Here is a 23265-nt window from a genome sequence, read left to right as displayed (position 1 = left end):
AGAGTTCATAGTGTTTGATACAGATATCATCAGAGTTCATAGTGTTTGATACAGATATCATCAGAGTTCATAGTGTTTGATACAAATATCATCAGAGTTCATAGTGTTTGATACAGATATCATCAGAGTTCATAGTGTTTGATACAGATATCATCAGAGTTCATAGTGTTTGATACAGATATCAGAGTTCATAGTGTTTGATATAAATATCATCAGAGTTCATAGTGTTTGATACAAATATCATCAGAGTTCATAGTGTTTGATACAGATATCATCAGAGTTCATAGTGTTTGATACAGATATCATCAGAGTTCATAGTGTTTGATACAAATATCATCAGAGTTCATAGTGTTTGATACAGATATCATCAGAGTTCATAGTGTTTGATACAGATATCATCAGAGTTCATAGTGTTTGATACAGATATCAGAGTTCATAGTGTTTGATATAAATATCATCAGAGTTCATAGTGTTTGATACAGATATCAGCAGATTTCATATGTTTGATACAGATATCAGAGTTCATAGTGTTTGATATAAATATCATCAGAGTTCATAGTGTTTGATACAGATATCAGCAGATTTCATATGTTTGATACAGATATCATCAGGGTTCATAGTGTTTGATACAAATATCATCAGAGTTCATAGTGTTTGATACAGATATCATCAGGGTTCATAGTGTTTGATACAAATATCAGCAGATTTCATATGTTTGATACAAATATCATCAGAGTTCATAGTGTTTGAAACAGATATCATCAGAGTTCATAGTGTTTGATACAAATATCATCAGAGTTCATAGTGTTTGATACAAATATCATCAGAGTTCATAGTGTTTGATACAAATATCATCAGAGTTCATAGTGTTTGATACAAATATCATCAGAGTTCATAGTGTTTGATACAGATATCATCAGGGTTCATAGTGTTTGATACAAATATCAGCAGATTTCATATGTTTGATACAAATATCATCAGAGTTCATAGTGTTTGAAACAGATATCATCAGAGTTCATAGTGTTTGATACAAATATCATCAGAGTTCATAGTGTTTGATACAAATATCATCAGAGTTCATAGTGTTTGATACAAATATCATCAGAGTTCATAGTGTTTGATACAAATATCATCAGAGTTCATATGTTTGATACAAATATCATCAGAGTTCATAGTGTTTGATACAAATATCATCAGAGTTATAGTGTTTTATGCAGATATCATCAGAGTTCATAGTGTTTGATACAAATATCATCAGAGTTCATAGTGTTTGATACAAATATCATCAGAGTTATAGTGTTTTATGCAGATATCATCAGAGTTCATAGTGTTTTATGCAGATATCATCAGAGTTCATAGTGTTTGAAACAGATATCATCAGAGTTCATAGTGTTTGAAACAGATATCATCAGAGTTATAGTGTTTTATGCAGATATCATCAGAGTTCATAGTGTTTGAAACAGATATCATCAGAGTTATAGTGTTTTATGCAGATATCATCAGAGTTCATAGTGTTTTATGCAGATATCATCAGAGTTCATAGTGTTTTATGCAGATATCATCAGAGTTCATAGTGTTTTATGCAGATATCATCAGAGTTCATAGTGTTTTATGCAGATATCATCAGAGTTATATTGTTTTATGCAGATATCATCAGAGTTCTAGTGTTTTGTGCAGATATTATCAGAGTTATAGTGTTTTATGCAGATATCATCAGAGTTCATAGTGTTTTATGCAGATATCATCAGAGTTATATTGTTTTATGCAGATATCATCAGAGTTATAGTGTTTTGTGCAGATATTATCAGAGTTATAGTGTTTTATGCAGATATCATCAGAGTTCATAGTGTTTTATGCAGATATCATCAGAGTTCATAGTGTTTTATGCAGATATCATCAGAGTTCATTGTGTTTTATGCAGATATCATTAGAGTTATAGTGTTTTATGCAGATATCATCAGAGTTCATAGTGTTTTATGCAGATATCATCAGAGTTATAGTGTTTTAAGCAGATATCATCAGAGTTATAGTGTTTTATGCAGATATCATCAGAGTTATAGTGTTTTATGCAGATATCATCAGAGTCCATTGACTGTAAACAGACTTATTTCTGTCTCTCTCCTCCAGAGAAGTATAACTTCCTGGGTATCAGTATCGTGGGGCAGAGTAACGACCGGGGGGACGGGGGGATCTACATCGGCTCCATCATGAAGGGAGGAGCTGTGGCTGCAGACGGCAGGATAGAACCTGGGGACATGCTCCTACAGGTACACCCACTATTAATGGACCTAACGTTTATTCTATATGCAATATTCTAAGGTTATTCTATATGTTGCATTCTGCGTGAGATATTTTGACCATATTTGTATGGTTTGTTGAGGGAATGAGCCAGTGCTTGCAAATGGAAAAACTTGCTTTGTGATTTCCATAGCATTCCCAATAATGTTTGGATACAGTGTGTTTGACACAATGAGGGAAAGGGGAAACAGGTCCTGTGTTTTGTTGTGACCTATTGACAACCATCTGTAATGGTCCTCATCACTTGTTCCTTTTGTCCAACCACTTGTTCCTTTTGTCCAACCACTTGATCCTTTTGTCCAACCACTTGTTCCTTTTGTCCAACCACTTGATCCTTTTGTCCAACCACTTGTTCTTTTTGTCCAACCACTTGTTCCTTTTGTCCAACCACTTGTTCCTTTTGTCCAACCACTTGTTCCTTTTGTCCAACCACTTGTTCCTTTTGTCCAACCACTTGTTCTTTTTGTCCAACCACTTGATCCTTTTGTCCAACCACTTGTTCCTTTTGTCCAACCACTTGTTCCTTTGATCCTTTTGTCCAACCACTTGTTCCTTTTGTCCAACCACTTGTTCCTTTTGTCCAACCACTTGTTCCTTTTGTCCAACCACTTGTTCCTTTTGTCCAACCACTTGTTCCTTTTGTCCAACCACTTGTTCTTTTGTCCAACCACTTGATCCTTTTGTCCAACCACTTGATCCTTTTGTCCAACCACTTGTTCCTTTTGTCCAACCACTTGTTCCTTTTGTCCAACCACTTGTTCCTTTTGTCCAACCACTTGATCCTTTTGTCCAACCACTTGTTCCTTTTGTCCAACCACTTGTTCCTTTTGTCCAACCACTTGTTCCTTTTGTCCAACCACTTGTTCCTTTTGTCCAACCACTTGTTCCTTTTGTCCAACCACTTGTTCCTTTTGTCCAACCACTTGTTCCTTTTGTCCAACCACTTGATCCTTTTGTCCAACCACTTGTTCCTTTTGTCCAACCACTTGTTCTTTTTGTCCAACCACTTGATCCTTTTGTCCAACCACTTGATCCTTTTGTCCAACCACTTGTTCCTTTTGTCCAACCACTTGTTCCTTTTGTCCAACCACTTGTTCCTTTTGTCCAACCACTTGTTCCTTTTGTCCAACCACTTGTTCCTTTTGTCCAACCACTTGTTCTTTTTGTCCAACCACTTGATCCTTTTGTCCAACCACTTGATCCTTTTAAAGACGTGATCTGTGAACATGGACGTTAACTGTGTGCTTGTGATCCCCAGGTGAACGATGTGAACTTTGAGAACATGAGCAACGATGACGCCGTGAGGATCCTGAGAGAGATCGTCTCCAAAACAGGGTAAGAGCAGTACTGTGTTACAATGCAGGATTGTTAACGATAACCCAGAAAACATTTCAAGCGATGTTCAAATGTTGCGTGTGAACATGGTCACACGGTATTTACAGGATTTAAAGCTGAGCGATGGTAAGACTGGAGTATATTAGTGTTTTATTAGAGGTATCAGTTGATGCTGACCTCTGATTGGATAACAGTGGGTTTGTATTTTAAACAGCTCCTGCACGATTGACTATTGATTGACTATTGTATTGTAGTAATATTTCTCTCCATAAATCTTGTAGTTCAACCAATCATTTCCTTTCCTCTCTATTGTTTCCTCTTGTTCCTTTAACTGTGCAGGAGCTGTAGAAGTGAGTAGAATATGTATGTATTGTAACTGATGGTCTCCCCATGTGTTCTCCAGTCCTATTAGTCTTACTGTAGCCAAGTGTTGGGACCCGTCTCCGCGAAGCTACTTCACCATCCCCCGGGGTAAGACACTCACCGATGTTCCACCAACAACAGGTTATTACCACTTACAAACAGGGTTCTCAAACTCTGCTGGAAACTCACTTTAGAAACTTTTGAAATACTTTTTGAAATGTTTTGAAAATCTCAGTGTTTGTGCTTATAAATTCATGTAGAGTAGAAGTTTCACCACAAATACTGGCTAACTCACAGTATATGATGGATGTGTTCTAACTGGCTGTGTGTGTGTGTGTGTTATGTTATGTTTGTGCAGCTGAACCAGTGAGGCCCATCGACCCTGCTGCCTGGATCTCCCACACAACTGCCCTGACCGGGCCCTACCCACACTACGGTATGACCACACTATGACCACAGTCACACACACAAACTACTGCAATCACTAGACATAACTGCACTCTCACAGTACTAGAAAGGCCACATACAGAACATGTTGTCAGTCACTGTCTGTGAATGTGCTGTGTCTCAACCTCCTCTCCCCTTCAGAATTTGACGACTTGCCGCTATCTGCGAGTAAGACGGACATATCAACCATCGTCAAGGTGATGCAGCTGCCTGACTCTGGTCTGGAGATCCGGGACAGGATGTGGTTGAAGATCACCATTGGCAACGCTGTCATCGGTGAGAGGGACTGGGGGACACTGATTACTACTAATAATGTACCATTTAAATTGATTAAATTAAGGGCTTAAAGTTGGACTTGAAACAGCAATCACTTCCCTTACTGTTAAACTGTGATGTCTTTTGCAAAACATTTGCTTGATAGTGTCAACATAACATCTACTTGCTTGATGTGGTGTAGTTAGTATATGCTATCAGTATTATAGGGTAATATAATCCTGTATGGGTGTGTGCTGTTGTAGTGCAGACTACAGTCTTCTTATCCTGTGTGTGCTGCTATGTCACGGGGTGGACTGGCTCTACTCGACATTGTGATTCAGACTACAGTCTAAAACAGTGTGTTGCTGTGTGTGTCGCTGTGCCAGGTGCTGACGTGGTGGACTGGCTCTACTCGAGGGTGTGAGGTTGGAGGGCTTCAAGGACAGGAGAGATGCCAGGAAGTATGCCAGCAGTCTGCAGACTACAGTCTAAAACATGGTTACCTGAGACGGGCTCACACAGACTACAGTCAACAAGATCACCTTCTCAGGGAGGACAGTGCTACTACTGAAACATTACCTGAGACACACCGTCAACAAGATCACCTTCTCAGAGCAGTGCTACTACACATTCGGAGACCTCTGCCAAAGTACTGACACTGAGCCACTTTGACAGTCATATATTATCTACTGGATTGTATCGTTAGAAGTGTATTTTTACTTGTGTTAAGTGTACTGTAGAGTCCAATGTCTTAATTGTAATGTAGAGTCCAATGTGTTAAGTGTACTGGAGAGTCCAATGTGTTAAGTGTACTGTAGAGTCCAATGTCTTAATTGTAATGTAGAGTCCAATGTGTTAAGTGTACTGTAGAGTCCAATGTGTTAAGTGTACTGTAGAGTCCAATGTGTTAAGTGTACTGTAGAGTCCAATGTGTTAAGTGTACTGTAGAGTCCAATGTGTTAAGTGTACTGTAGAGTCCAGTGGCAGAGTGTTTTTTACCTGTCATGGAGGGGCTACCTCACTAACTCTCTCTCTCGCTCTCTTTCTCTCTCTCTCTCTCTCTCTCTCTCTCTATTATCTTTTGCTCTCTCTTTCAGACATGGCGTCTCTCAACCTGAACGAGGGTTCCAGTGGTGGAGGCTCTGAGCAGGACACCCTGGCCCCCCTCCCCCCCCCTGCCACCAACCCGTGGCCCCTGGGGGGTCAGCCATTCCCCTACCCCCCCTTCCCCTCCGCACCTGCAGGCTTCCCTCCGGGCTACTCAGACCCCTGCCACAGTTTCCACAGTGGGAGTGCTGGCAGCCACAACAGTGAGGGTGAGTCTGCAGGTCAGGGCTGCTAACTCTAACATTCAATATGAATGGGTCAGAGTGGATGACTCATTTGACCATATACTGTATGTCACCACGTTACTTTTCATGACAGCTAATGTCAACTGTTAACAAAATATTGTATTTAAATTCCATAAGGCATATGGCTGTTCAGGTTAGCCTGCTTGGCCTGCTTGGAAATTAAGTTGACATAAGATGTCACACACACAGAGATACAATATTTATTTAATAGAGGGTGTTCTAAAATGGTCTTATATTGTCAAGGTCGATCATGATTCAACATGGTTCATGCAGAGGACAGCTCTTCAGTACTGGGTGTGTACACTAAGGACCGTATCCGCTTTTGGCTGATTATTGCTTGCACGAAATGATCAAATGAGGTCCCACCCTCCCAACAATTCTTGAACTATATTTTGTTTGATTTCAACATGACACTACACATTACATTGCTCTGTTTCTGCTGCACGGTTTGTAATCGTTCCGACATGGTACTGCACTGAGGGAGAGTGGCATCAGGGTGGGGTGGTAATAACTAGCCTGCATGGAGATTTTTGGTCTTTTGTTTCACATTTGTCATCGTATTGCTCTTCTGTCTGATTTCCAGCTTCTGTTCAAATCACTATGAAGTCAATCATCCAGACGTTAGGGCTGAAGAGTCGTTATGATGAGTCATCAGTAGGACAGTTGTAGGACCGTCAGTACATACCCTCAGTATGTTTACATCTCATCTTCATCTTTTTCATAAGTTGTTTTATTCCCTTTCATCTTTTGCTGCATGTCTTGATTGACATTTGCAGTGTTTTTTTCATTTGGCACTTCCAGGCGAGCATCTGTGGATGTTCATCAGTGTGTGTGTGTGTGTGTGTGTGTGTGTGTGTGTGTGTGTGTGTGTGTGTGTGTGTGTGTGTGTGTGTGTGTGTGTGTGTGTGTGTGTGTGTGTGTGTGTGTGTGTGTGTGTGTGTGTGTGTGTGTGTGTGTGTGTGTGTGTGTGTGAGAGAGAGAGAGAGAGAGAGAGAGAGAGTAACAGGACATTTGTTGGCGAGTATCTGAGGACATTTCATTGCTCTAACTCATCATTCAGGAGTTTGCTGTAAAGTAAGTTAGGCTGCAGTTGGACCAGAACAGGATAGGGGATAGACTAGAATGAAATAGAGGGAGCCGCTCTCGGTTAGATGGGGCTGGGCTAGACTGGGTTTGAAAAGGGTAGGCTGGGTTGGGAGCTGACAGCAGTAGACAGGCTGGGTTGGGAGGTGACAGCAGTAGACAGGCTGGGTTGGGAGGTGACAGCAGTAGACAGGCTGGGTTGGGAGGTGACAGCAGTAGACAGGCTGGGTTGGGAGGTGACAGCAGTAGACAGGCTGGGTTGGGAGGTGACAGCAGTAGACAGGCTGGGTTGGGACATGACAGCTGTTATGCAGCAGTAGACAGGTTATGCTGGGTTGGGAGGTGATAACAGTAGACAGGCTGGGTTGGGAGGTGATAACAGTAGACAGGGCTGGGTTGGGAGGTGACAGCAGTAGACAGGCTGAGGTTGGGACAGGTGACAGCAGTAGACAGGTTATGCTGGGTTGGGAGGTGATAACAGTAGACAGGTTATGCTGGGTTGGGAGGTGATAACAGTAGACAGGTTAGGCTGGGTTGTGAGGTGACAGCAGTAGACAGGTTATGCTGGGTTGGGAGGTGATAACAGTAGACAGGTTATGCTGGGTTGGGAGGTGACAGCAGTAGACAGGTTAGGCTGGGCTGGGAGGTGATAACAGTAGACAGGTTAGGCTGGGTTGGGAGGTGATAACAGTAGACAGGTTAGGCTGGGTTGGGAGGTGACAGCAGTAGACAGGTTAGGCTGGGTTGGGAGGTGACAGCAGTAGACAGGTTAGGCTGGGTTGGGAGATGACAGCAGTAGACAGGTTTAGGCTGGGTTGGGAGATGACAGCAGTAGACAGGTTAGGCTGGGTTTGGTGTTGACAGCAGTAGACACGTTAGGCTAGGCTGGGAGATGACAGCAGTAGACAGGTTAGGCTGGGTTGGGAGATGACAGCTGTAGACAGGTTAGGCTGGGTTGGGAGGTGACAGCAGTAGACAGGTTAGGCTGGGTTTGGAGGTGACAGCAGTAGACAGGTTAGGCTGGGTTGGGAGGTGACAGCAGTAGACAGGTTAGGCTGGGTTGGGAGGTGACAGCAGTCGACAGGTTAGGCTGGGTTTGGAGGTGACAGCAGTAGACAGTTTAGGCTGGGTTTGGAGGTGACAGCAGTAGACAGGTTAGGTTAGGAGGTGACTGACAGGTTAGTCTGGGCTGGGAGGTGACAGCAGTAGACAGGTTATGCTGGGCTGGGAGGTGACAGCAGTAGACAGGTTAGGTTGGGTTGGGAGGTGATAACAGTAGACAGGTTATGCTGGGTTGGGAGGTGATAACAGTATACAGGTTATGCTGGGTTGGGAGGTGATAACAGTAGACAGGTCATGCTGGGTTGGGAGGTGATAACAGTAGACAGGTTATGCTGGGTTGGGAGGTGATAACAGTAGACAGGTTAGGTTGGGTTGGGAGGTGACAGCAGTAGACAGGTTAGGCTGGGTTGGGAGGTGACAGCAGTAGACAGGTTAGAGAGGTTAGGCTGGGTTGGGAGGTGTCTGTAACTCTGTTGTTCCCTCTGTTTCTGCTGGGCAACGGTAGACTGATGGACCAGGTAGTCCCTGGACTCTGGGGATCCGGTAAGCTAACAGCTAGCCCACTTGCTACCCCTCTACTTCTCTGCTACCTGTACCTCTCTACCTCTCTCTCTCTCTCTCTCTCTCTCTCTCTCTCTCTACCTCTCTTCCTCTATCTTTCTCTCTCTACCTCTCTCTCTCTCTCTCTCTCTCTCTCTCTCTGGCTCTCTCTCTACCTCTCTCTCTCTCTACCTCTCTCTCACTCTTTCTCTCTCTCTCTCAGTCTCTCTCTCTCTCTCAATCCATTGCAACTTTTTATCTTACCTCCTCTCTTGCTCTTTGCCCTCTCCTCTCTCTACATCTCTTTTTATTTCTGTCTCTCTTTAGATATATATACAGTGGGGCAAAAATGTATATAGTCAGCAACCAATTGTGCAAGTTCTCCAACTTAAAAAGATGAGAGAGGCTTGTAATTTTCATCATAGGTACACTTCAACTATGACAGACAAAATGAGAAAAAAAATCCAGAAAATCACATTGTTGGATTTTTAATGAATTTATTTGCAAATTATGGTGGAAAATAAGTATTTGCTCACCTACAAACAAGCAAGATTTCTGGCTCTCACAGACCTGTAACTTCTTCTTTAAGAGGCTCCTCTTTCCTCCACTCGTTACCTGTATTAATGGCACATTTTTGAACTTGTTATCAGTATAAAAGACACCTGTCCACAACCTCAAACAGTCACACCCCAAACTCCACTATGGCCAAGAGACCAAAGAGCTGTCAAAGGACACCAGAAACAAAATTGTAGACCTGCACCAGGCTGGGAAGACTGAATCTGCAATAGGTAAGCAGCTTGGTTTGAAGAAATCAACTGTGGGAGCAATTATTAGGAAATGGAAGACATACAAGACCACTGATAATCTCCTTCGATCTGGGGCTCCACGCAAGATCTCACCCCGTGGAGTCAAAATGAGCACAAGAACGGTGAGCAAAAATCCCAGAACCACACGGGGGGACCTAGTGAATGGCCTGCAGAGAGCTGGGACCAAAGTAACAAAGCCTACCATCAGTAACACACTACGCCGCCAGGGACTCAAATCCTGCAGTGCCAGACGTGTCCTCCTGCTTAAGCCAGTACATGTCCAGGCCCGTCTGAAGTTTGCTAGAGAGCATTTGGATGATCCAGAAGAAGATTGGGAGAATGTCATACGGTCAGATGAAACCAAAATAGAACTTTTTGGTAAAAACTCAACTCGTCATGTTTGGAGGACAAAGAATGCTGAGTTGCATCCAAAGAACACCATACCTACTGTGAAGCATGGGGGTGGAAACATCATGCTTTGGGGCTGTTTTTCTGCCAAAGGACCAGGACGACTGATCCGTGTAAAGGAAAGAATGAATGGGGCGAATGAATATCGTGAGATTTTGAGTGAAAACCTCCTTCCATCAGCAAGGGCATTGAAGATGAAACGTGGGGCCTCCCGGGTGGCGCAGTGGTTAAGGGCGCTGTACTGCAGCGCCAGCTGTGCCATCAGAGACTCTGGGTTCGCGCCCAGGCTCTGTCGTACCGGCCGCGACCGGGAGGTCCATGGGGCGACGTACGATTGGCCTAGTGTCGTCCGGGTTAGGGAGGGCTTGGTCGGTAGGGATGTCCTTGTCTCATCGCGCACCAGCGACTCCTGTGGCGGGCCGGGCGCAGTGCGCGCTAACCACGGTTGCCAGGTGCACGGTGTTTCCTCCGACACATTGGTGCGGCTGGCTTCCGGGTTATATGCGCACTGTGTTAAGAAGCAGTGCGGCTAGGTTGGGTTGTGTATCGGAGGACGCATGACTTTCAACCTTCGTCTCTCCCGAGCCCGTACGGGAGTTGTAGCGATGAGACAAGATAGTAGCTACTACAACAATTGGACACCACGAAATTGGGGAGAAAAAGGGGTAAAAATTCCACACAAAAAAAGAAGATGAAATGTGGCTGGGTCTTTCAGCATGACAATGATCCCAAACACACCGCCCGGGCAACAAAGAAGCATTTCAAGGTCCTGGAGTGGCCTAGCCAGTCTCCAGATCTCAACCCCATAGAAAATCTTTGGAGGGAGTTGAAAGTCCGTGTTGCCCAGCAACAGCCCCAAAAAAATCACTGCTCTAGAGGAGATCTGCATGGAGGAATGGGCCAAAATACCAGCAACAGTGTGTGAAAAACTTGTGAAGACTTACAGAAAATGTTTGACCTCTGTCATTGCCAACAAAGGGTATATAACAAAGTAAAGTAAACTTTTGTTATTGATTAAATACTTATTTTCCACCATAATTTGCAAATAAATTCATTAAAAATCCAACAATGTGATTTTCTGGATTTTTTTTCTCATTTTGTCTGTCATAGTTGAAGTGTACCTATGATGAAAATTACAGGCCTCTCTCATCTTTTTAAGTGGGAGAACTTGCACAATTGGTGGCTGACTGAATCCTTTTTTGCCCCACTGTATATATATACACCTTGTTCTCCTCATACCATAGCGTTTAAGGTTATTGTTTCCCGTGCTTCTCCATGCCTCTCCCTCTGAGTGTTTGAGTGTGTGTGTGTGTGAAGGTGTGCGTACTGTTTCTGCTCCTGCAGCTGTGTTTGTTTGACTCTCGTCTCCTGACCGTCTGTTCTCCCTCTCTGCACCTGTGGGCATGTGTTGGTTGGTACTGTGCTGCTGTAGTCTCTGTCAGAGATGTGCATGATTCAGGAGGATCAGTTCAGGCCAAGCCTTGCACTATCATTCTCACTGCTAGGGGGCAATCATTCACCACTTTACCCAGTACTGTTGGGCTCATTGCTTATCGAAAGGTGGGGGAAATGTTTGATCATGATGATAATGTTGTACACCTGTATCAGTACGATCGGTTTCATCTTTCTCTGTACAATTAAACACTGGAATACTGAATGGATGTCTTTCTCCGAGAACAGATCATAAAAGCACCATTTGTGGGGCTATTGCCAATGCAGTGCTCCAATGTTAAAATGTGATGATGCAGGTGTATCGTTACATTTGTGTCAATAAAATCCAGAGAGGAGTCCATAGTCAGCATTGATAGGTGATAGAGTGGCATCTCAACCTACTGGGCAAAAACTGGTTGAATCGACATTGTTTTCACATCATTTCAACAACAAAAAGTTCAATGTGATGACGTCGAATCAACATGGAAAACTGGTTGGATTTGGGAATGTCATTCGTTCACCCAACTTTTAACCTAAATCCAATTATATGAATTGTTTTGTTGATTTCACTTTGAATTCAGGTTAGTTGACAACTAACCAAATGTAAATCAAAACTAGATGTTGGACTGACGTCTGTGCCCAGTGGGAAGTCGGTCTGAGATTTGCGGGAGAAAAAGCCAGGGAATTATCATGTGTTTGTCTTTGACTGTTAACAACTAGGTCTGTATAGTGGATGGGAATTATAATGAATGTTCAACCACCATGATTATCACAGCAATGGCAGCCAATTCAGCCATCTGTTCAAAATCAGCAATAAGTAGCTGCTGAGGTGGAGCTGCTGATGTGTGTCTGGTGTTGTTAAACCAGGTGAGAGACTGCCCAGCTGACATGTGTGTGTTTCTGTCCTCTCCTAGGAAGCAGAAGCAGTGGATCCAACCCCAGTGTGGGTATTGGGACAGGGAAGGGCCCTAGCCGACGCTCCTCCCCACAAGAGAAGGGTCACCGATCCACATGCAGTGAATCCGAGCCACCGGGCATCCTAGGGGCGAGGCGCCCTGGTGATAGGTCCGCCAGCCAGTTGAGTCATCACAGCAGCCATGCCCACTCCAGCAACAGCCACGCCCGCTCAGGTTTCAGCCATGCCCAGTCTCACAGGAGCCACTGTCAGTCACAGAACAGCCACGCCCACAGCCACGCCTCCTTCACCTACAAACACGCCCCTTTCACCCAGCCTGGGCTTGGCTCATGTGGCCACAGTGAGCGAAGCCACGCCTCCTCCTACGGCCCCCCTGGCCTGCCCCCCCCATACTGCCTGGCCCGGTTGGCCCCTAAGACCTCCGTCAGCAGCAGCAGCACCCCTCCCGGGGCCCCCCCGGTACGGGAGCTAGGAGCCGTCCCCCCTGAGCTCACGGCCAGCCGCCAGTCCTTTCAGCACGCTATGGGCAATCCCTGTGAGTTCTTTGTTGACATCATGTGACAGACAGGACAGTGCCTTTTAAAAACTCGCTGAGCACAAACAACTCCCCCGTCCAACTGCCTGACGCCTGTCCGTCCCGCCTCTCCTTTTCTTCTTTACCTCTCTGCTACTGACTATCCCTGAGTTAAGAATGTAGACGCTGGTCCCCTCCCTCCCTCTGATGTCGGAGCAGGGGAAGACAGCAGACTAGAGCACAACAGAACAGATGAGAGTCCTGCTATCACACAAACACACAGAGCCTCAGTGTCTGAACTGGACCCCTGCCAGCTCCTTTGTATTGACGTGACGTGTACAGTTTGTAAAATCGATGTGAGTGCTGTTCAATGTGGTGATCCTTGTGAGCTGCCACACAGACAGTCCAGTCCTGAGAGCATGTACTTACTCTCTGTGGAGTACAACTACCTGCTGTTTGTAGAACCTGACATCCAGGCCAACTGACTGGGTCTGGATCTCAATCCCCCAGACCCACCCAGAGCCCTTTACACAAACTTCCACTGTTTAGCCCATAATACCAAAACTCCTGCTCTAACCGACTGACCTGCTATCTTATCCCGTATGCAGCTGGTCCCCCTACATAATATGTCATGGTCTCCCTGAATACCGGATAAGAGAGCATATCAGTAATCTAACTAGTCAAAGCTAGCCTCAACCCATTTGACAGCCCTTGTATTTGTCCAACTTCATAAGGGAGACACTGTAGCCAGTTGTTAGTTTCAATTGTGGGGGTAGTGCATCTTGCCAATGGTCTAAAGGGAGAATCCATACACTGGAGAAGTTTAGTGATATTTATGTGATCATGATGTTGCATTGACGGTCAGTGTCATACCCCTCTCTATGACACATTTACAATCACACATGGTTACCCTCTCTGTGACTCAGTGGCCAGGTTATGGCCACTGTCCTAGCTGTGCTTTATCCAATGTCTCATTAATAATGCAGTCAATTGACCCGTGACCTCCACAACAGACATGTGTTTGAGGTCTACTACCTGAAACAGAACTAAGCTGATCATCACCAGTTAAAGACAACAGGGTCGCTGAAAGTGGATGGATGTCCCCCTCCAGTCATCAGTGTTGACTGAATCAGAGATAGCCAAAGCCTCACACAGTGAGGTGTGTAGTTCTGTACAGTGTAGGTATTGTTCTGTGATATCACCAGATGATTTCTGATGAAAAATTATTCTTTTGAAACAAATGAATACAGCTGTGTTTGAGTCTACCGACAACACACAAACGGTGTGGTGCATAAGACCTTTCTATCACGGCACTGTCCTAATTATTTGAGCACTTTTTCATTGTCTCGCTCTCTCTCTGGCCCTTTAGTATGAAACACTGTTTGCAATCAAAGCTTTGTCCGTCGTTTTGTTTCTTTACAAAAAGAGGAATAAATTGTACATAGAAATGTATTATATATAAGAATAAAAAAATATATATGTACAAAGATTTTGTCTGTTTTTCTCTTCTAAAAAACAACATTGTGAACCGTGCTTTTTAGTTGTACGTACAGAAACCAGAAACAAAGGTTGGTTAGACAACTTTTAACTCTATTACATGATGCTAAGTGTTATATACTCAATGGTAGCCAATAGTCATAATTGCATTTACATTATTTAACCAGCAGTAGGAGACATCCAGCCATCTTTGGTATTTATTGTTATATTTGTCCTATTCCGTATTCACCCATTCAAGTAAACAATTTGTGAAATGTTGAATTTGTAGAATACATTTAGAAATAGCAGAAGTGATATGAGTGTTTTCAGATCAACATGAAATGTGTTCAAAAAGACTAGACCAGATGTATAGAGTATCCTTCTGAGACACAGCAAAAACATTTTGGGAGAATTATTATATAAACAAAGAAAAAAAAGAAAAAAAAGAAACGTCCCTTTTTCAGGACCCCGTCTTTCAAAGATCATTCGTAAAAATCCAAATAACTTCACAGATCTTCATTGTAAAGCGTTTAAACACTGTTTCCCATGCTTGTTCAATGAACCATAAACAATTCATGAACATGCACCTGTGGAACGGTCATTCAGACACTAACAGCTTACAGATAGTAGGCAATTAAGGTCACAGTTATGAAAACTTAGGACACTAAAGAGGCCTTTCTACTGACTCTGAAAAACACCAAAAGAAAGATGCCCAGTGCCCCCGCGTGAACGTGCCTTAGGCATGCTGCAAAGAGGCATGAAGACAGCTGATGTGGCCAAGGCAATAAATTGCAATGTCCGTACTGTGAGACGCCTAAGACAGCGCTACAGGGAGACAGGATAGACAGCTGATCGTCCTCGAAGTGGCAGACCACATGTAACAACACCTGCACAGGATTGGTACATCCGAACATCACACCTACGCGACAGGTACATGAAGGCAACAACAACTCCCCGAGTTACACCAGGAACGCATAATCCTTCCATGAGTGCTCAGACTGTCCGCAATAGGCTGAGAGAGGCTGGACTGAGGGCTTGTAAGCCTGTTGTAAGGCAGGTCCTCACCTCACCGGAAACATCGTCGCCTATGGGCATAAATCCACCGTCGCTGGACCAGACAGGACTGGCAAAAAGTGCTCTTCACTGACGAGGAGCAGTTGGATTCGGGGGGGTGATGGTCGGATTCACGTTTATTGTCGAAGGAATGAGCGTTACACCAAGGCCTGTACTCTGGAGTGGGATCGATTTGGAAGTGGAGGGTCCGTCATGGTCTGGGGCGGTGTGTCACAGCATCATCTGACTGAGCTTGTTGTCATTGCAGGCAATCTCACCGCTGTGCGTTACAGGGAAGACATCCTCTTCCCTCATGTGGCACCCTTCTTGCAGGCTCATCCTGACATGATCCTCTACCATGACAATGCCACCAACCATACTGCTCATTCTATGCGTGATTTCCTGCAAGACAGGAATGTCAGTGTTCTGCCATGGCCAGCGAAGAGCCCGGATCTCAATCCCATTGAGCACGTCTGGGACCTGTTGGATCAGAGGGTGAGGGCTAGGGCCATTCCCCCCAGAAATGTCTGGGAACTTGGGGGAAGAGTGGGGTAAAATCTCACAGCAAGAACTGGCAAACCTGGTGCAGTCCATGAGGAGGAGATGCACTGCAGCTGGTGGCCACACCAGATACTGTTACTTTTGATTTTGACACCTCCTTTGTTCAGGTACACATTATTCAATTTCTGTTAGTCACATGTCTGTGGAACTTGTTCAGTTTATGTCTCAGTGTTTGAATCTTATGTTCATACAAATATTTACACATGTTAAGTTTCTGAAAATAAATGCAATTGACAGTGAGAGGACGTTTTCTTTTTGCTGAGTTTATATTTTGGGTTGAAAAAAACATGTTACAAAGAAAATAATGCAACAAAAATATTTGTATACAACATTTGTACACTTTTATTGTATGTAAACTGTAGTGGCCATTAGGGTTAATAGTAAATATTAAACATTTGATATTACAGTAAATGGGGACAGTAGGTAAAAACCTAGTTAGCAGAGTACATTTATTAGCTAGCTCTTATTTAACCCTTTATGTTCGATTCGACCTTCACCGTTTGTGTCCCGGGTAAATTTAACCCATACAGTAAGTACAGATAGTACATCAAGATAATAAATATATGATTTCATCCTCCCAAAAAGGCATTTTTCATTGGAACATGTCCACGTTCATATGCTCATCCCTCTGAGTTGATAGATCCAATTGGTCAAAATTTAGAGCCAAATGTTTGATTACTAAACCAAAGTTGTAAATCATAAAATTATGACATTTAAGACATTTTCATCAATTTCTTTGACCAAACCTCAGATCACTGTCCCTCTGAAAATCACATGGAAACATACTTATAATGAACAAAGAATATAAGTTAAAGTTAGAGTTAAAGTTCATATGAGGAAATCAGTCAATTGAAATACATTTTTAGACCCTAATCTGGATTTCACATGACTGGGAATACAGATATGCATCTGTTGGTCACAGATACCTTTTTAAAAAATGGGCCTCACAATGGGCCTCAGGATCTCGTTACGGTATTTTTGCGCATTCAAATTGCCATTGATAAAATGAAATTGTGTTTGTTGTCCATAGCTTATGCCTGCCCATACCATAACCCCACCGCCACCATGGGGCACTCTGTTCACAACATTGACATCGGCAAACTGCTCGCACACACAACGCCATACACGTGATCTGCGGTTGTGAAGCCGGTTGGATGTACTGACAAATTCTCTAAAACAGCGTTGGTGACATTCCTGCAGTCAGCACGCCATTTGCACGCTCCCTCAAAACTTGAGACATCTGTGGCGTTGTGTGACAAAACTGCACATTTTAGAGTGGCCTTTTATTGTCCCCAGCACAAGATACACCTGTGTTATGACCATGCTGTTTAATCAGATTCTTGATATGCCACACCTGTCAGGTGGATGGATTGTCTTGGCAAAGGAGAAATGCTCACTAACATTTTAGGAAATACGCTTCTTGTGCAAATGAAATATTTCTGGGATCTTTTATTTCAGCTCATGGAACCAACACTTTACATGTTGCGTTTATATTTTTGTTCAGTGTAGATCCTTGTGATCATCATGGGTCTTTACTGCACAGAAGACCATTTGTACACAGGTCAAAGTTCAAAATCAATTAGACAATTACACACACCTACCATAAAATGTGCTAATTGTGATGGTAATTGTGATTGTAGCCAGAACCAGAAAGAAATCAAATCAAATCAAATGTATTTATATAGCCCTTCGTACATCAGCTGATATCTCAAAGTGCTGTACAGAAACCCAGCCTAAAACCCCAAACAGCAAGCAATGCAGGTGTTGAAGCACGTTGTAAAAACTCCCTAAAAAGGCCAAAACCTAGGAAGAAACCTAGAGAGGAACCAGGCTATGAGGGGTGGCCAGTCCTCTTCTGGCTGTGCCGGGTGTAGATTATAACAGAACATGGCCAAGATGTTCAAATGTTCATAAATGACCAGCATGGTCAAATAACAGGTCTGGGACAGGTAGCACGTCCGGTGAACAGGTCAGGATTCCATAGCCGCAGGCAGAACAGTTGAAACTGGAGAAGCAGCATGGCCAGCTGGACTGGGGACAGCAAGGAGTCATCATGCCAGGTAGTCCTGAGGCATGGTCCTAGGGCTCAGGTCCTCCGAGAGAGAGAAAGAGAGAATTAGAGAGAGCATACTTAGATTCACACAGGACGCCGGATAAGACAGGAGAAGTACTCCAGATGTAACAAACTGCTATAAAGAAAATATTATCAAGGTGACACCCCCACACGTGGTATCACTGAAAAGCCAGAATGTTCTCTCAAATGTACAACAGACCTAGCACAGTGGCATGTATGGCCTTAGAGATACAGACCAAATACGTATGTTTATTAGAGGACAAAAATGAATTGCTAGGTCTCAGGAGTATATAACTGGTGGATAATGTATGAATTGATGTGTGCCAGTGCACAATGAATAAGAGTACACTATACACCATGGTTTGCAAATGTGGTGTTATTTCTGGCAAGGCAATACATTTTGTAGTGTCTTGTCTTTTTTCTTGATGAAGGTATCTGCTTTGCTGGTAAATCTACCCGCCTCTGAGTGGAACTTACTGGTACAAACACTGCTGTACTTTCCCTGTGGGCTGACAGTCTGAGCCTGAGTGAGGATCACACCGGGCCAGAGCAGACCCCGCTGGGACGTCATGAGACCCTACTGACATGCTACCCGTCAGTCACACGAGTGGGAGGATGTGGTGCTTCTAACAGGAAGTGATGCTTCTGCTGTGGCCCAGGAGAGGCAGAGGAGGTGACCCCGCTGCAGAGGTGGCACTTTTACTGTAGACACTAGAGCAAGCCTCTTCAGAGCTACCGCCCAGAACATGTGGTGACTACTATGGCTGTGTTGCACAGCTGGTGGAAAGGTTTGCGTGAAATGTGGAGTGACGTAGTTTCAGTATGGCCCTGTTCGATGCAAATATCTAAGCCCACTATATAAAAAGGTTCTGTTATGTGTCAATAACTTTACTCAAAACCACCTCAGCCCTCACTTTGACAAACTGACTGTGAGCAGCTCTTTTACTAGACAGTGTTACTATGACAGGCTGTAGTCGTAGGGGCCTACACTTCAACATGCTGTGTGTGTGTACGCAAGTATTGTTCAGAGTGGGAGAAGTGGGGGTGTGCTATTGATGTAACATGTGTAGGCAGATTAAGTTTTGGAACGTTTCATGTCCTGATGACCTTAAATCCTACACCTGTGTGTGTTGGACAAAGTTGGGTGTGTGAAAGGTTGAAAGAAGATCAGAGACAGCAACACAAAGGTGCAAAACATTTACCCCAACAGTTTAACCAGGTTACCCAATTCTAAATATTATTTAGTGGAGATTACCCAACTTCAAGAATACATACTCCCAAGGTGTAATGTACACGATGGGAGACAGAGAGCTGGTTTCAAGCGCGTGTTTATTTGCAAAGGATCACATTAGGAAGCAGGTATCTGGGTCCAGGGGCAGGCAGAAGGTCATACACGGGAGGAAGCAGGTAGCTGGGTCCAGGAGCAGGCAGAAGGTCATACACAGGAGGAGGCAGGTAGCTGGGTCCAGGGGCAGGCAGAAGGTAATACACAGGAGGAAGCAGGTAGCTGGGTCCAGGGGAAGGCAGAAGGTCATACACAGGAGGAAGCAGGTAGCTGGGTCCAGGGGCAGGCAGAAGGTCATACACGGGAGGAAGCAGGTAGCTGGGTCCAGGAGCAGGCAGAAGGTCATACACAGGAGGAGGCAGGTAGCTGGGTCCAGGGGCAGGCAGAAGGTAATACACAGGAGGAAGCAGGTAGCTGGGTCCAGGGGAAGGCAGAAGGTCATACACAGGAGGAAGCAGGTAGCTGGGTCCAGGGGCAGGTAGAAGGTCATACACAGGAGGAAGCAGGTAGCTGGGTCCAGGGGCAGGCAGAAGGTCAAACACAGGAGGAAGCAGGTAGCTGGATCCAGGGGCAGGCAGAAGGTAATACACAGGAGGAAGCAGGTAGCTGGGTCCAGGGGAAGGCAGAAGGTCATACACAGGAGGAAGCAGGTAGCTGGGTCCAGGGGCAGGCAGAAGGTCATACACAGGAGGAAGCAGGTAGCTGGGTCCAGGGGCAGGCAGAAGGTCAAACACAGGAGGAAGCAGGTAGCTGGGTCCAGGAGCAGGCAGAAGGTCATACACAGGAGGAAGCAGGTAGCTGGGTCCAGGGGCAGGCAGAAGGTAATACACAGGAGGAAGCAGGTAGCTGGGTCCAGGGGAAGGCAGAAGGTCATACACAGGAGGAAGCAGGTAGCTGGGTCCAGGGGAAGGCAGAAGGTCATACACAGGAGGAAGCAGGTAGCTGGGTCCAAGGGCAGGCAGAAGGTCATACACAGGGGGTCCAAACAAGGCAACAGTACAGGCAGGGAAAAGGCTAGTAACGTCGTCTGGGAGATCAAGCATTAGGTTGATAACAAGAAATCCGATAGGCTAAATTGAGTTTGTGTTTATTTTATTTTTACAGGGACAGCGCACGTTAATCAACGTTTCAGTAAAAGTGCCGGATTCAGCCGGCTTATTTTCAACCGCAGTCCCTGGGCAGGTTATTAAAAACAATTAACAACAACTAATAATTACAGGCAGGTAATAGGCATCATTAGTGAGGCAGGCCAAAACGATCATACACAGGAGGATTAATTACAGGAAACCCAACACTTCAAATAGAAGTGTGTCACAAAACAAAAAATACCTCACAATGATGGGGTGTGGAGAACTGAACTAAATAGTGTGTGATAATGACATACAGGTGTGTGAACAGGTGATCAGTTTTCAGGTGATTGGGATCTGGAGAGTGAGCTGCGTTCAGGGTATCTATGCGTTTGAGAGTGTGAGCTGGAAAGTGGGCTGGAGAGTGAGCTGCGTTCAGGGGATCTATGTGTTTGAGAGTGTGAGCTGGAAAGTTGGCTGGAAAGTGTGCTGTGTTCAGGGGATCTATGTGTTTGAGAGTGTGAGTTGGAAGCAGACCTTACACAAGGGATGGGTCTAACAACATAGGCCTAATTCATTTTAGATCCCATTCTTCAACAGTACCTACTCCCGAGGGATGGGATCTAAACAGCATTTTGTTTAAATCATACAAAAAATAAATTGACTTAATTAACTAAAAAACCCTAGCCTCTACCACAACCTTAACCCCAGGTTAAATACCACGGATGAATAGTGTTGGAAATCATGGGCCTGGAACATCGTTATTGGTCGGATCAACAAAGCAAGAGCAGTGAAAATGCTTGGATTAAGATACGAATACCCCAATGGACTCAACGAAAAGTACTTAGGTACATCCTAACTTGCCCCTAATCTTAGCACTACCCTGAACATTGAGGTAGGGCTGAGTCCCACGTCTTAACTCCCCCCTCCCACATCTAACCCAAGCGATGCTGGAGTCTCTAACCACAGAATGGACAATGCATCACCTTTTTTTCCCTGGACGTCTCTTAAGGAATAACTTATTGGGAACAGCAACTAAACTCTAAACCTCCATCCTTAGCAACTCCTGGAAGCTGAGCTGCAGTAAAGCTCGACTCAGGAGCAGTGGAAACGCATTCTCTGGAGTGATGAATCACACTTCACAATCTGGCAGTCCGACGGACGAATCTGGGCTTGGCGGACGCCTTTGGGATGAATTGGAACGCTGACTGCGAGCCAGGCCTAATTGCCAACATCAGTGCCTGACCTCATCAATGCTCTTGTGGCTGAACCCAATGTTCCAACATCTAGTGGAAAGCCTTCCCAGAAGAGAGGAGGCTGTTATTGCAGCAAAGCGGGGGACCAACTCCATATTAATGCCAAGTATTTTGGATTGAGATGTTTGACGAGAACGTGTCCACATGCTTTTGGCCATGTAGTGTATGTTCCCCTGGATGGACTTCCCATCTGGCTAACACCTAACTCTCAAAGTCCTCCTGGCTTCAGAGATCGGAATGGCTCTTTGATGTTGTCGGTGAGATGCATAATGAAGGGGCTGTGCTTTTTCTGGTTGGTTCTCCTCTGTGACATTCTCACTCAAACACCCACACGCTCAGACACACACAGCCCCCGAGCGCAGCCCCTCTCCATTACAACGGTTGGATTATCATATCCAGACAACGAGAGGTCTCAAAAAAAAATTGCGAGAACTAATCAAACCAGTTGCACAATTTCTGAGCAAATGTTGCAGTAACAAACAACCTCCTTTCCAGACAAGTGTGTCACAGCTCTCCCTATTTCAATTAAACTATTTAAAGAGGGCTTGATCTGTTTGCTTGGAATTTTATGCAGCCAGATGTTATCTAATGTGGTGATCTATTATGTTTCCCATGCATGGCAAAGTTTTGGAAGGAGTCATTGGTACTTTCATGACAAAACTTTTTGTTTCACTTTCCATTTCCAAGCTTCATCAGTTCAGCAATGTTGCTTCTCCTTTTGTGGTGAGGCTCCTATTTCCTCTGTTGTGAAATATGAATAGTAGCAGTCTCTCCAGTCAGGTTGACTCAGTCAAAACAACAGCGGATGAGCACAAGGGAATGACAAAGAAAGTTGAAAGGTTTTGTAATGACTTCTCCCAAACCATGTGTTGCTCTGCACAATATTATCTTTCCTCCCTTGATGCTACTTTCTCTCCCTCAGTATGGCCTTGTTCTCAGCCGAGAAATGTCTTCCTCCCTGTCCTAAGAGGACATTCACATTCTTCCATTGTGTGAGATCATAACATATTTTGTCTCTTCTTTTGTTCTTCTTTCAGTACAATACTACTATTGTAACACAGAGAACCCCATGAGGATATGTCAGGCCTTAATGCTCAAATCACTTTAGTTTTCAAATCCGTTTTGCACTATGGACTGTCCAAACTGCAAGTTACAAGTGACCAAATCGGATTTGTGTGTGTTCAGACAGCAGTAATCAGCTGACAAGGCTATGCTAGTTGTCATAGTAATGACGTGTGTGTGTGTGTGTGTGTGTGTGTGTGTGTGTGTGTGTGTGTGTGTGTGTGTGTGTGTGTGTGTGTGTGTGTGTGTGTGTATGTGTGTGTATTAGTATTAGTGTAGGCTGATTGGTGGTGGTGCTTGTGCTTCCCATCACTCAGAAGTTATGTAGCAAGCTAAGGTGACAACAGTGTCTGTCATGGACATTTCCCAGTTGCTTTGAATGTTCAAAATCATAGGGTAAGAACACTTTTAAAGTCTCAAGTCAAGTCCTTTTTGACTAGCCACAGCAGTCAACTAGCTAGCTAGGTAGCGGTTTAGCTTTCTAGAACATTCACTTATTTGTTTGTAAACAATTACCAAGCTAGTTATCTACCACATGTTCTTGTCAAACTGTCAACAGAGTAGCCAGCAAGCAACAAGATATGCAAAATAACAGTCTAAAAACCACTTGAGGGTAAATAA

General features: G+C 44.4%; 1 pseudogene; it reads left to right on the top strand.

The window, feature by feature from the left end:
- The window catches only part of LOC112216168, a 43713-nt pseudogene extending 29414 nt beyond the window's left edge, over positions 1 to 14299 (top strand).
- Positions 14300 to 23265: the final 8966 nt, after the last annotated feature.

Source organism: Oncorhynchus tshawytscha, linkage group LG16 (assembly GCF_018296145.1).
Source record: "Oncorhynchus tshawytscha isolate Ot180627B linkage group LG16, Otsh_v2.0, whole genome shotgun sequence".
NCBI lineage: Eukaryota > Metazoa > Chordata > Actinopteri > Salmoniformes > Salmonidae > Oncorhynchus > Oncorhynchus tshawytscha.
The sequence above is the reverse complement of the archived record's forward strand: the minus strand, read 5'-3'. Positions and strand labels throughout refer to the sequence as shown.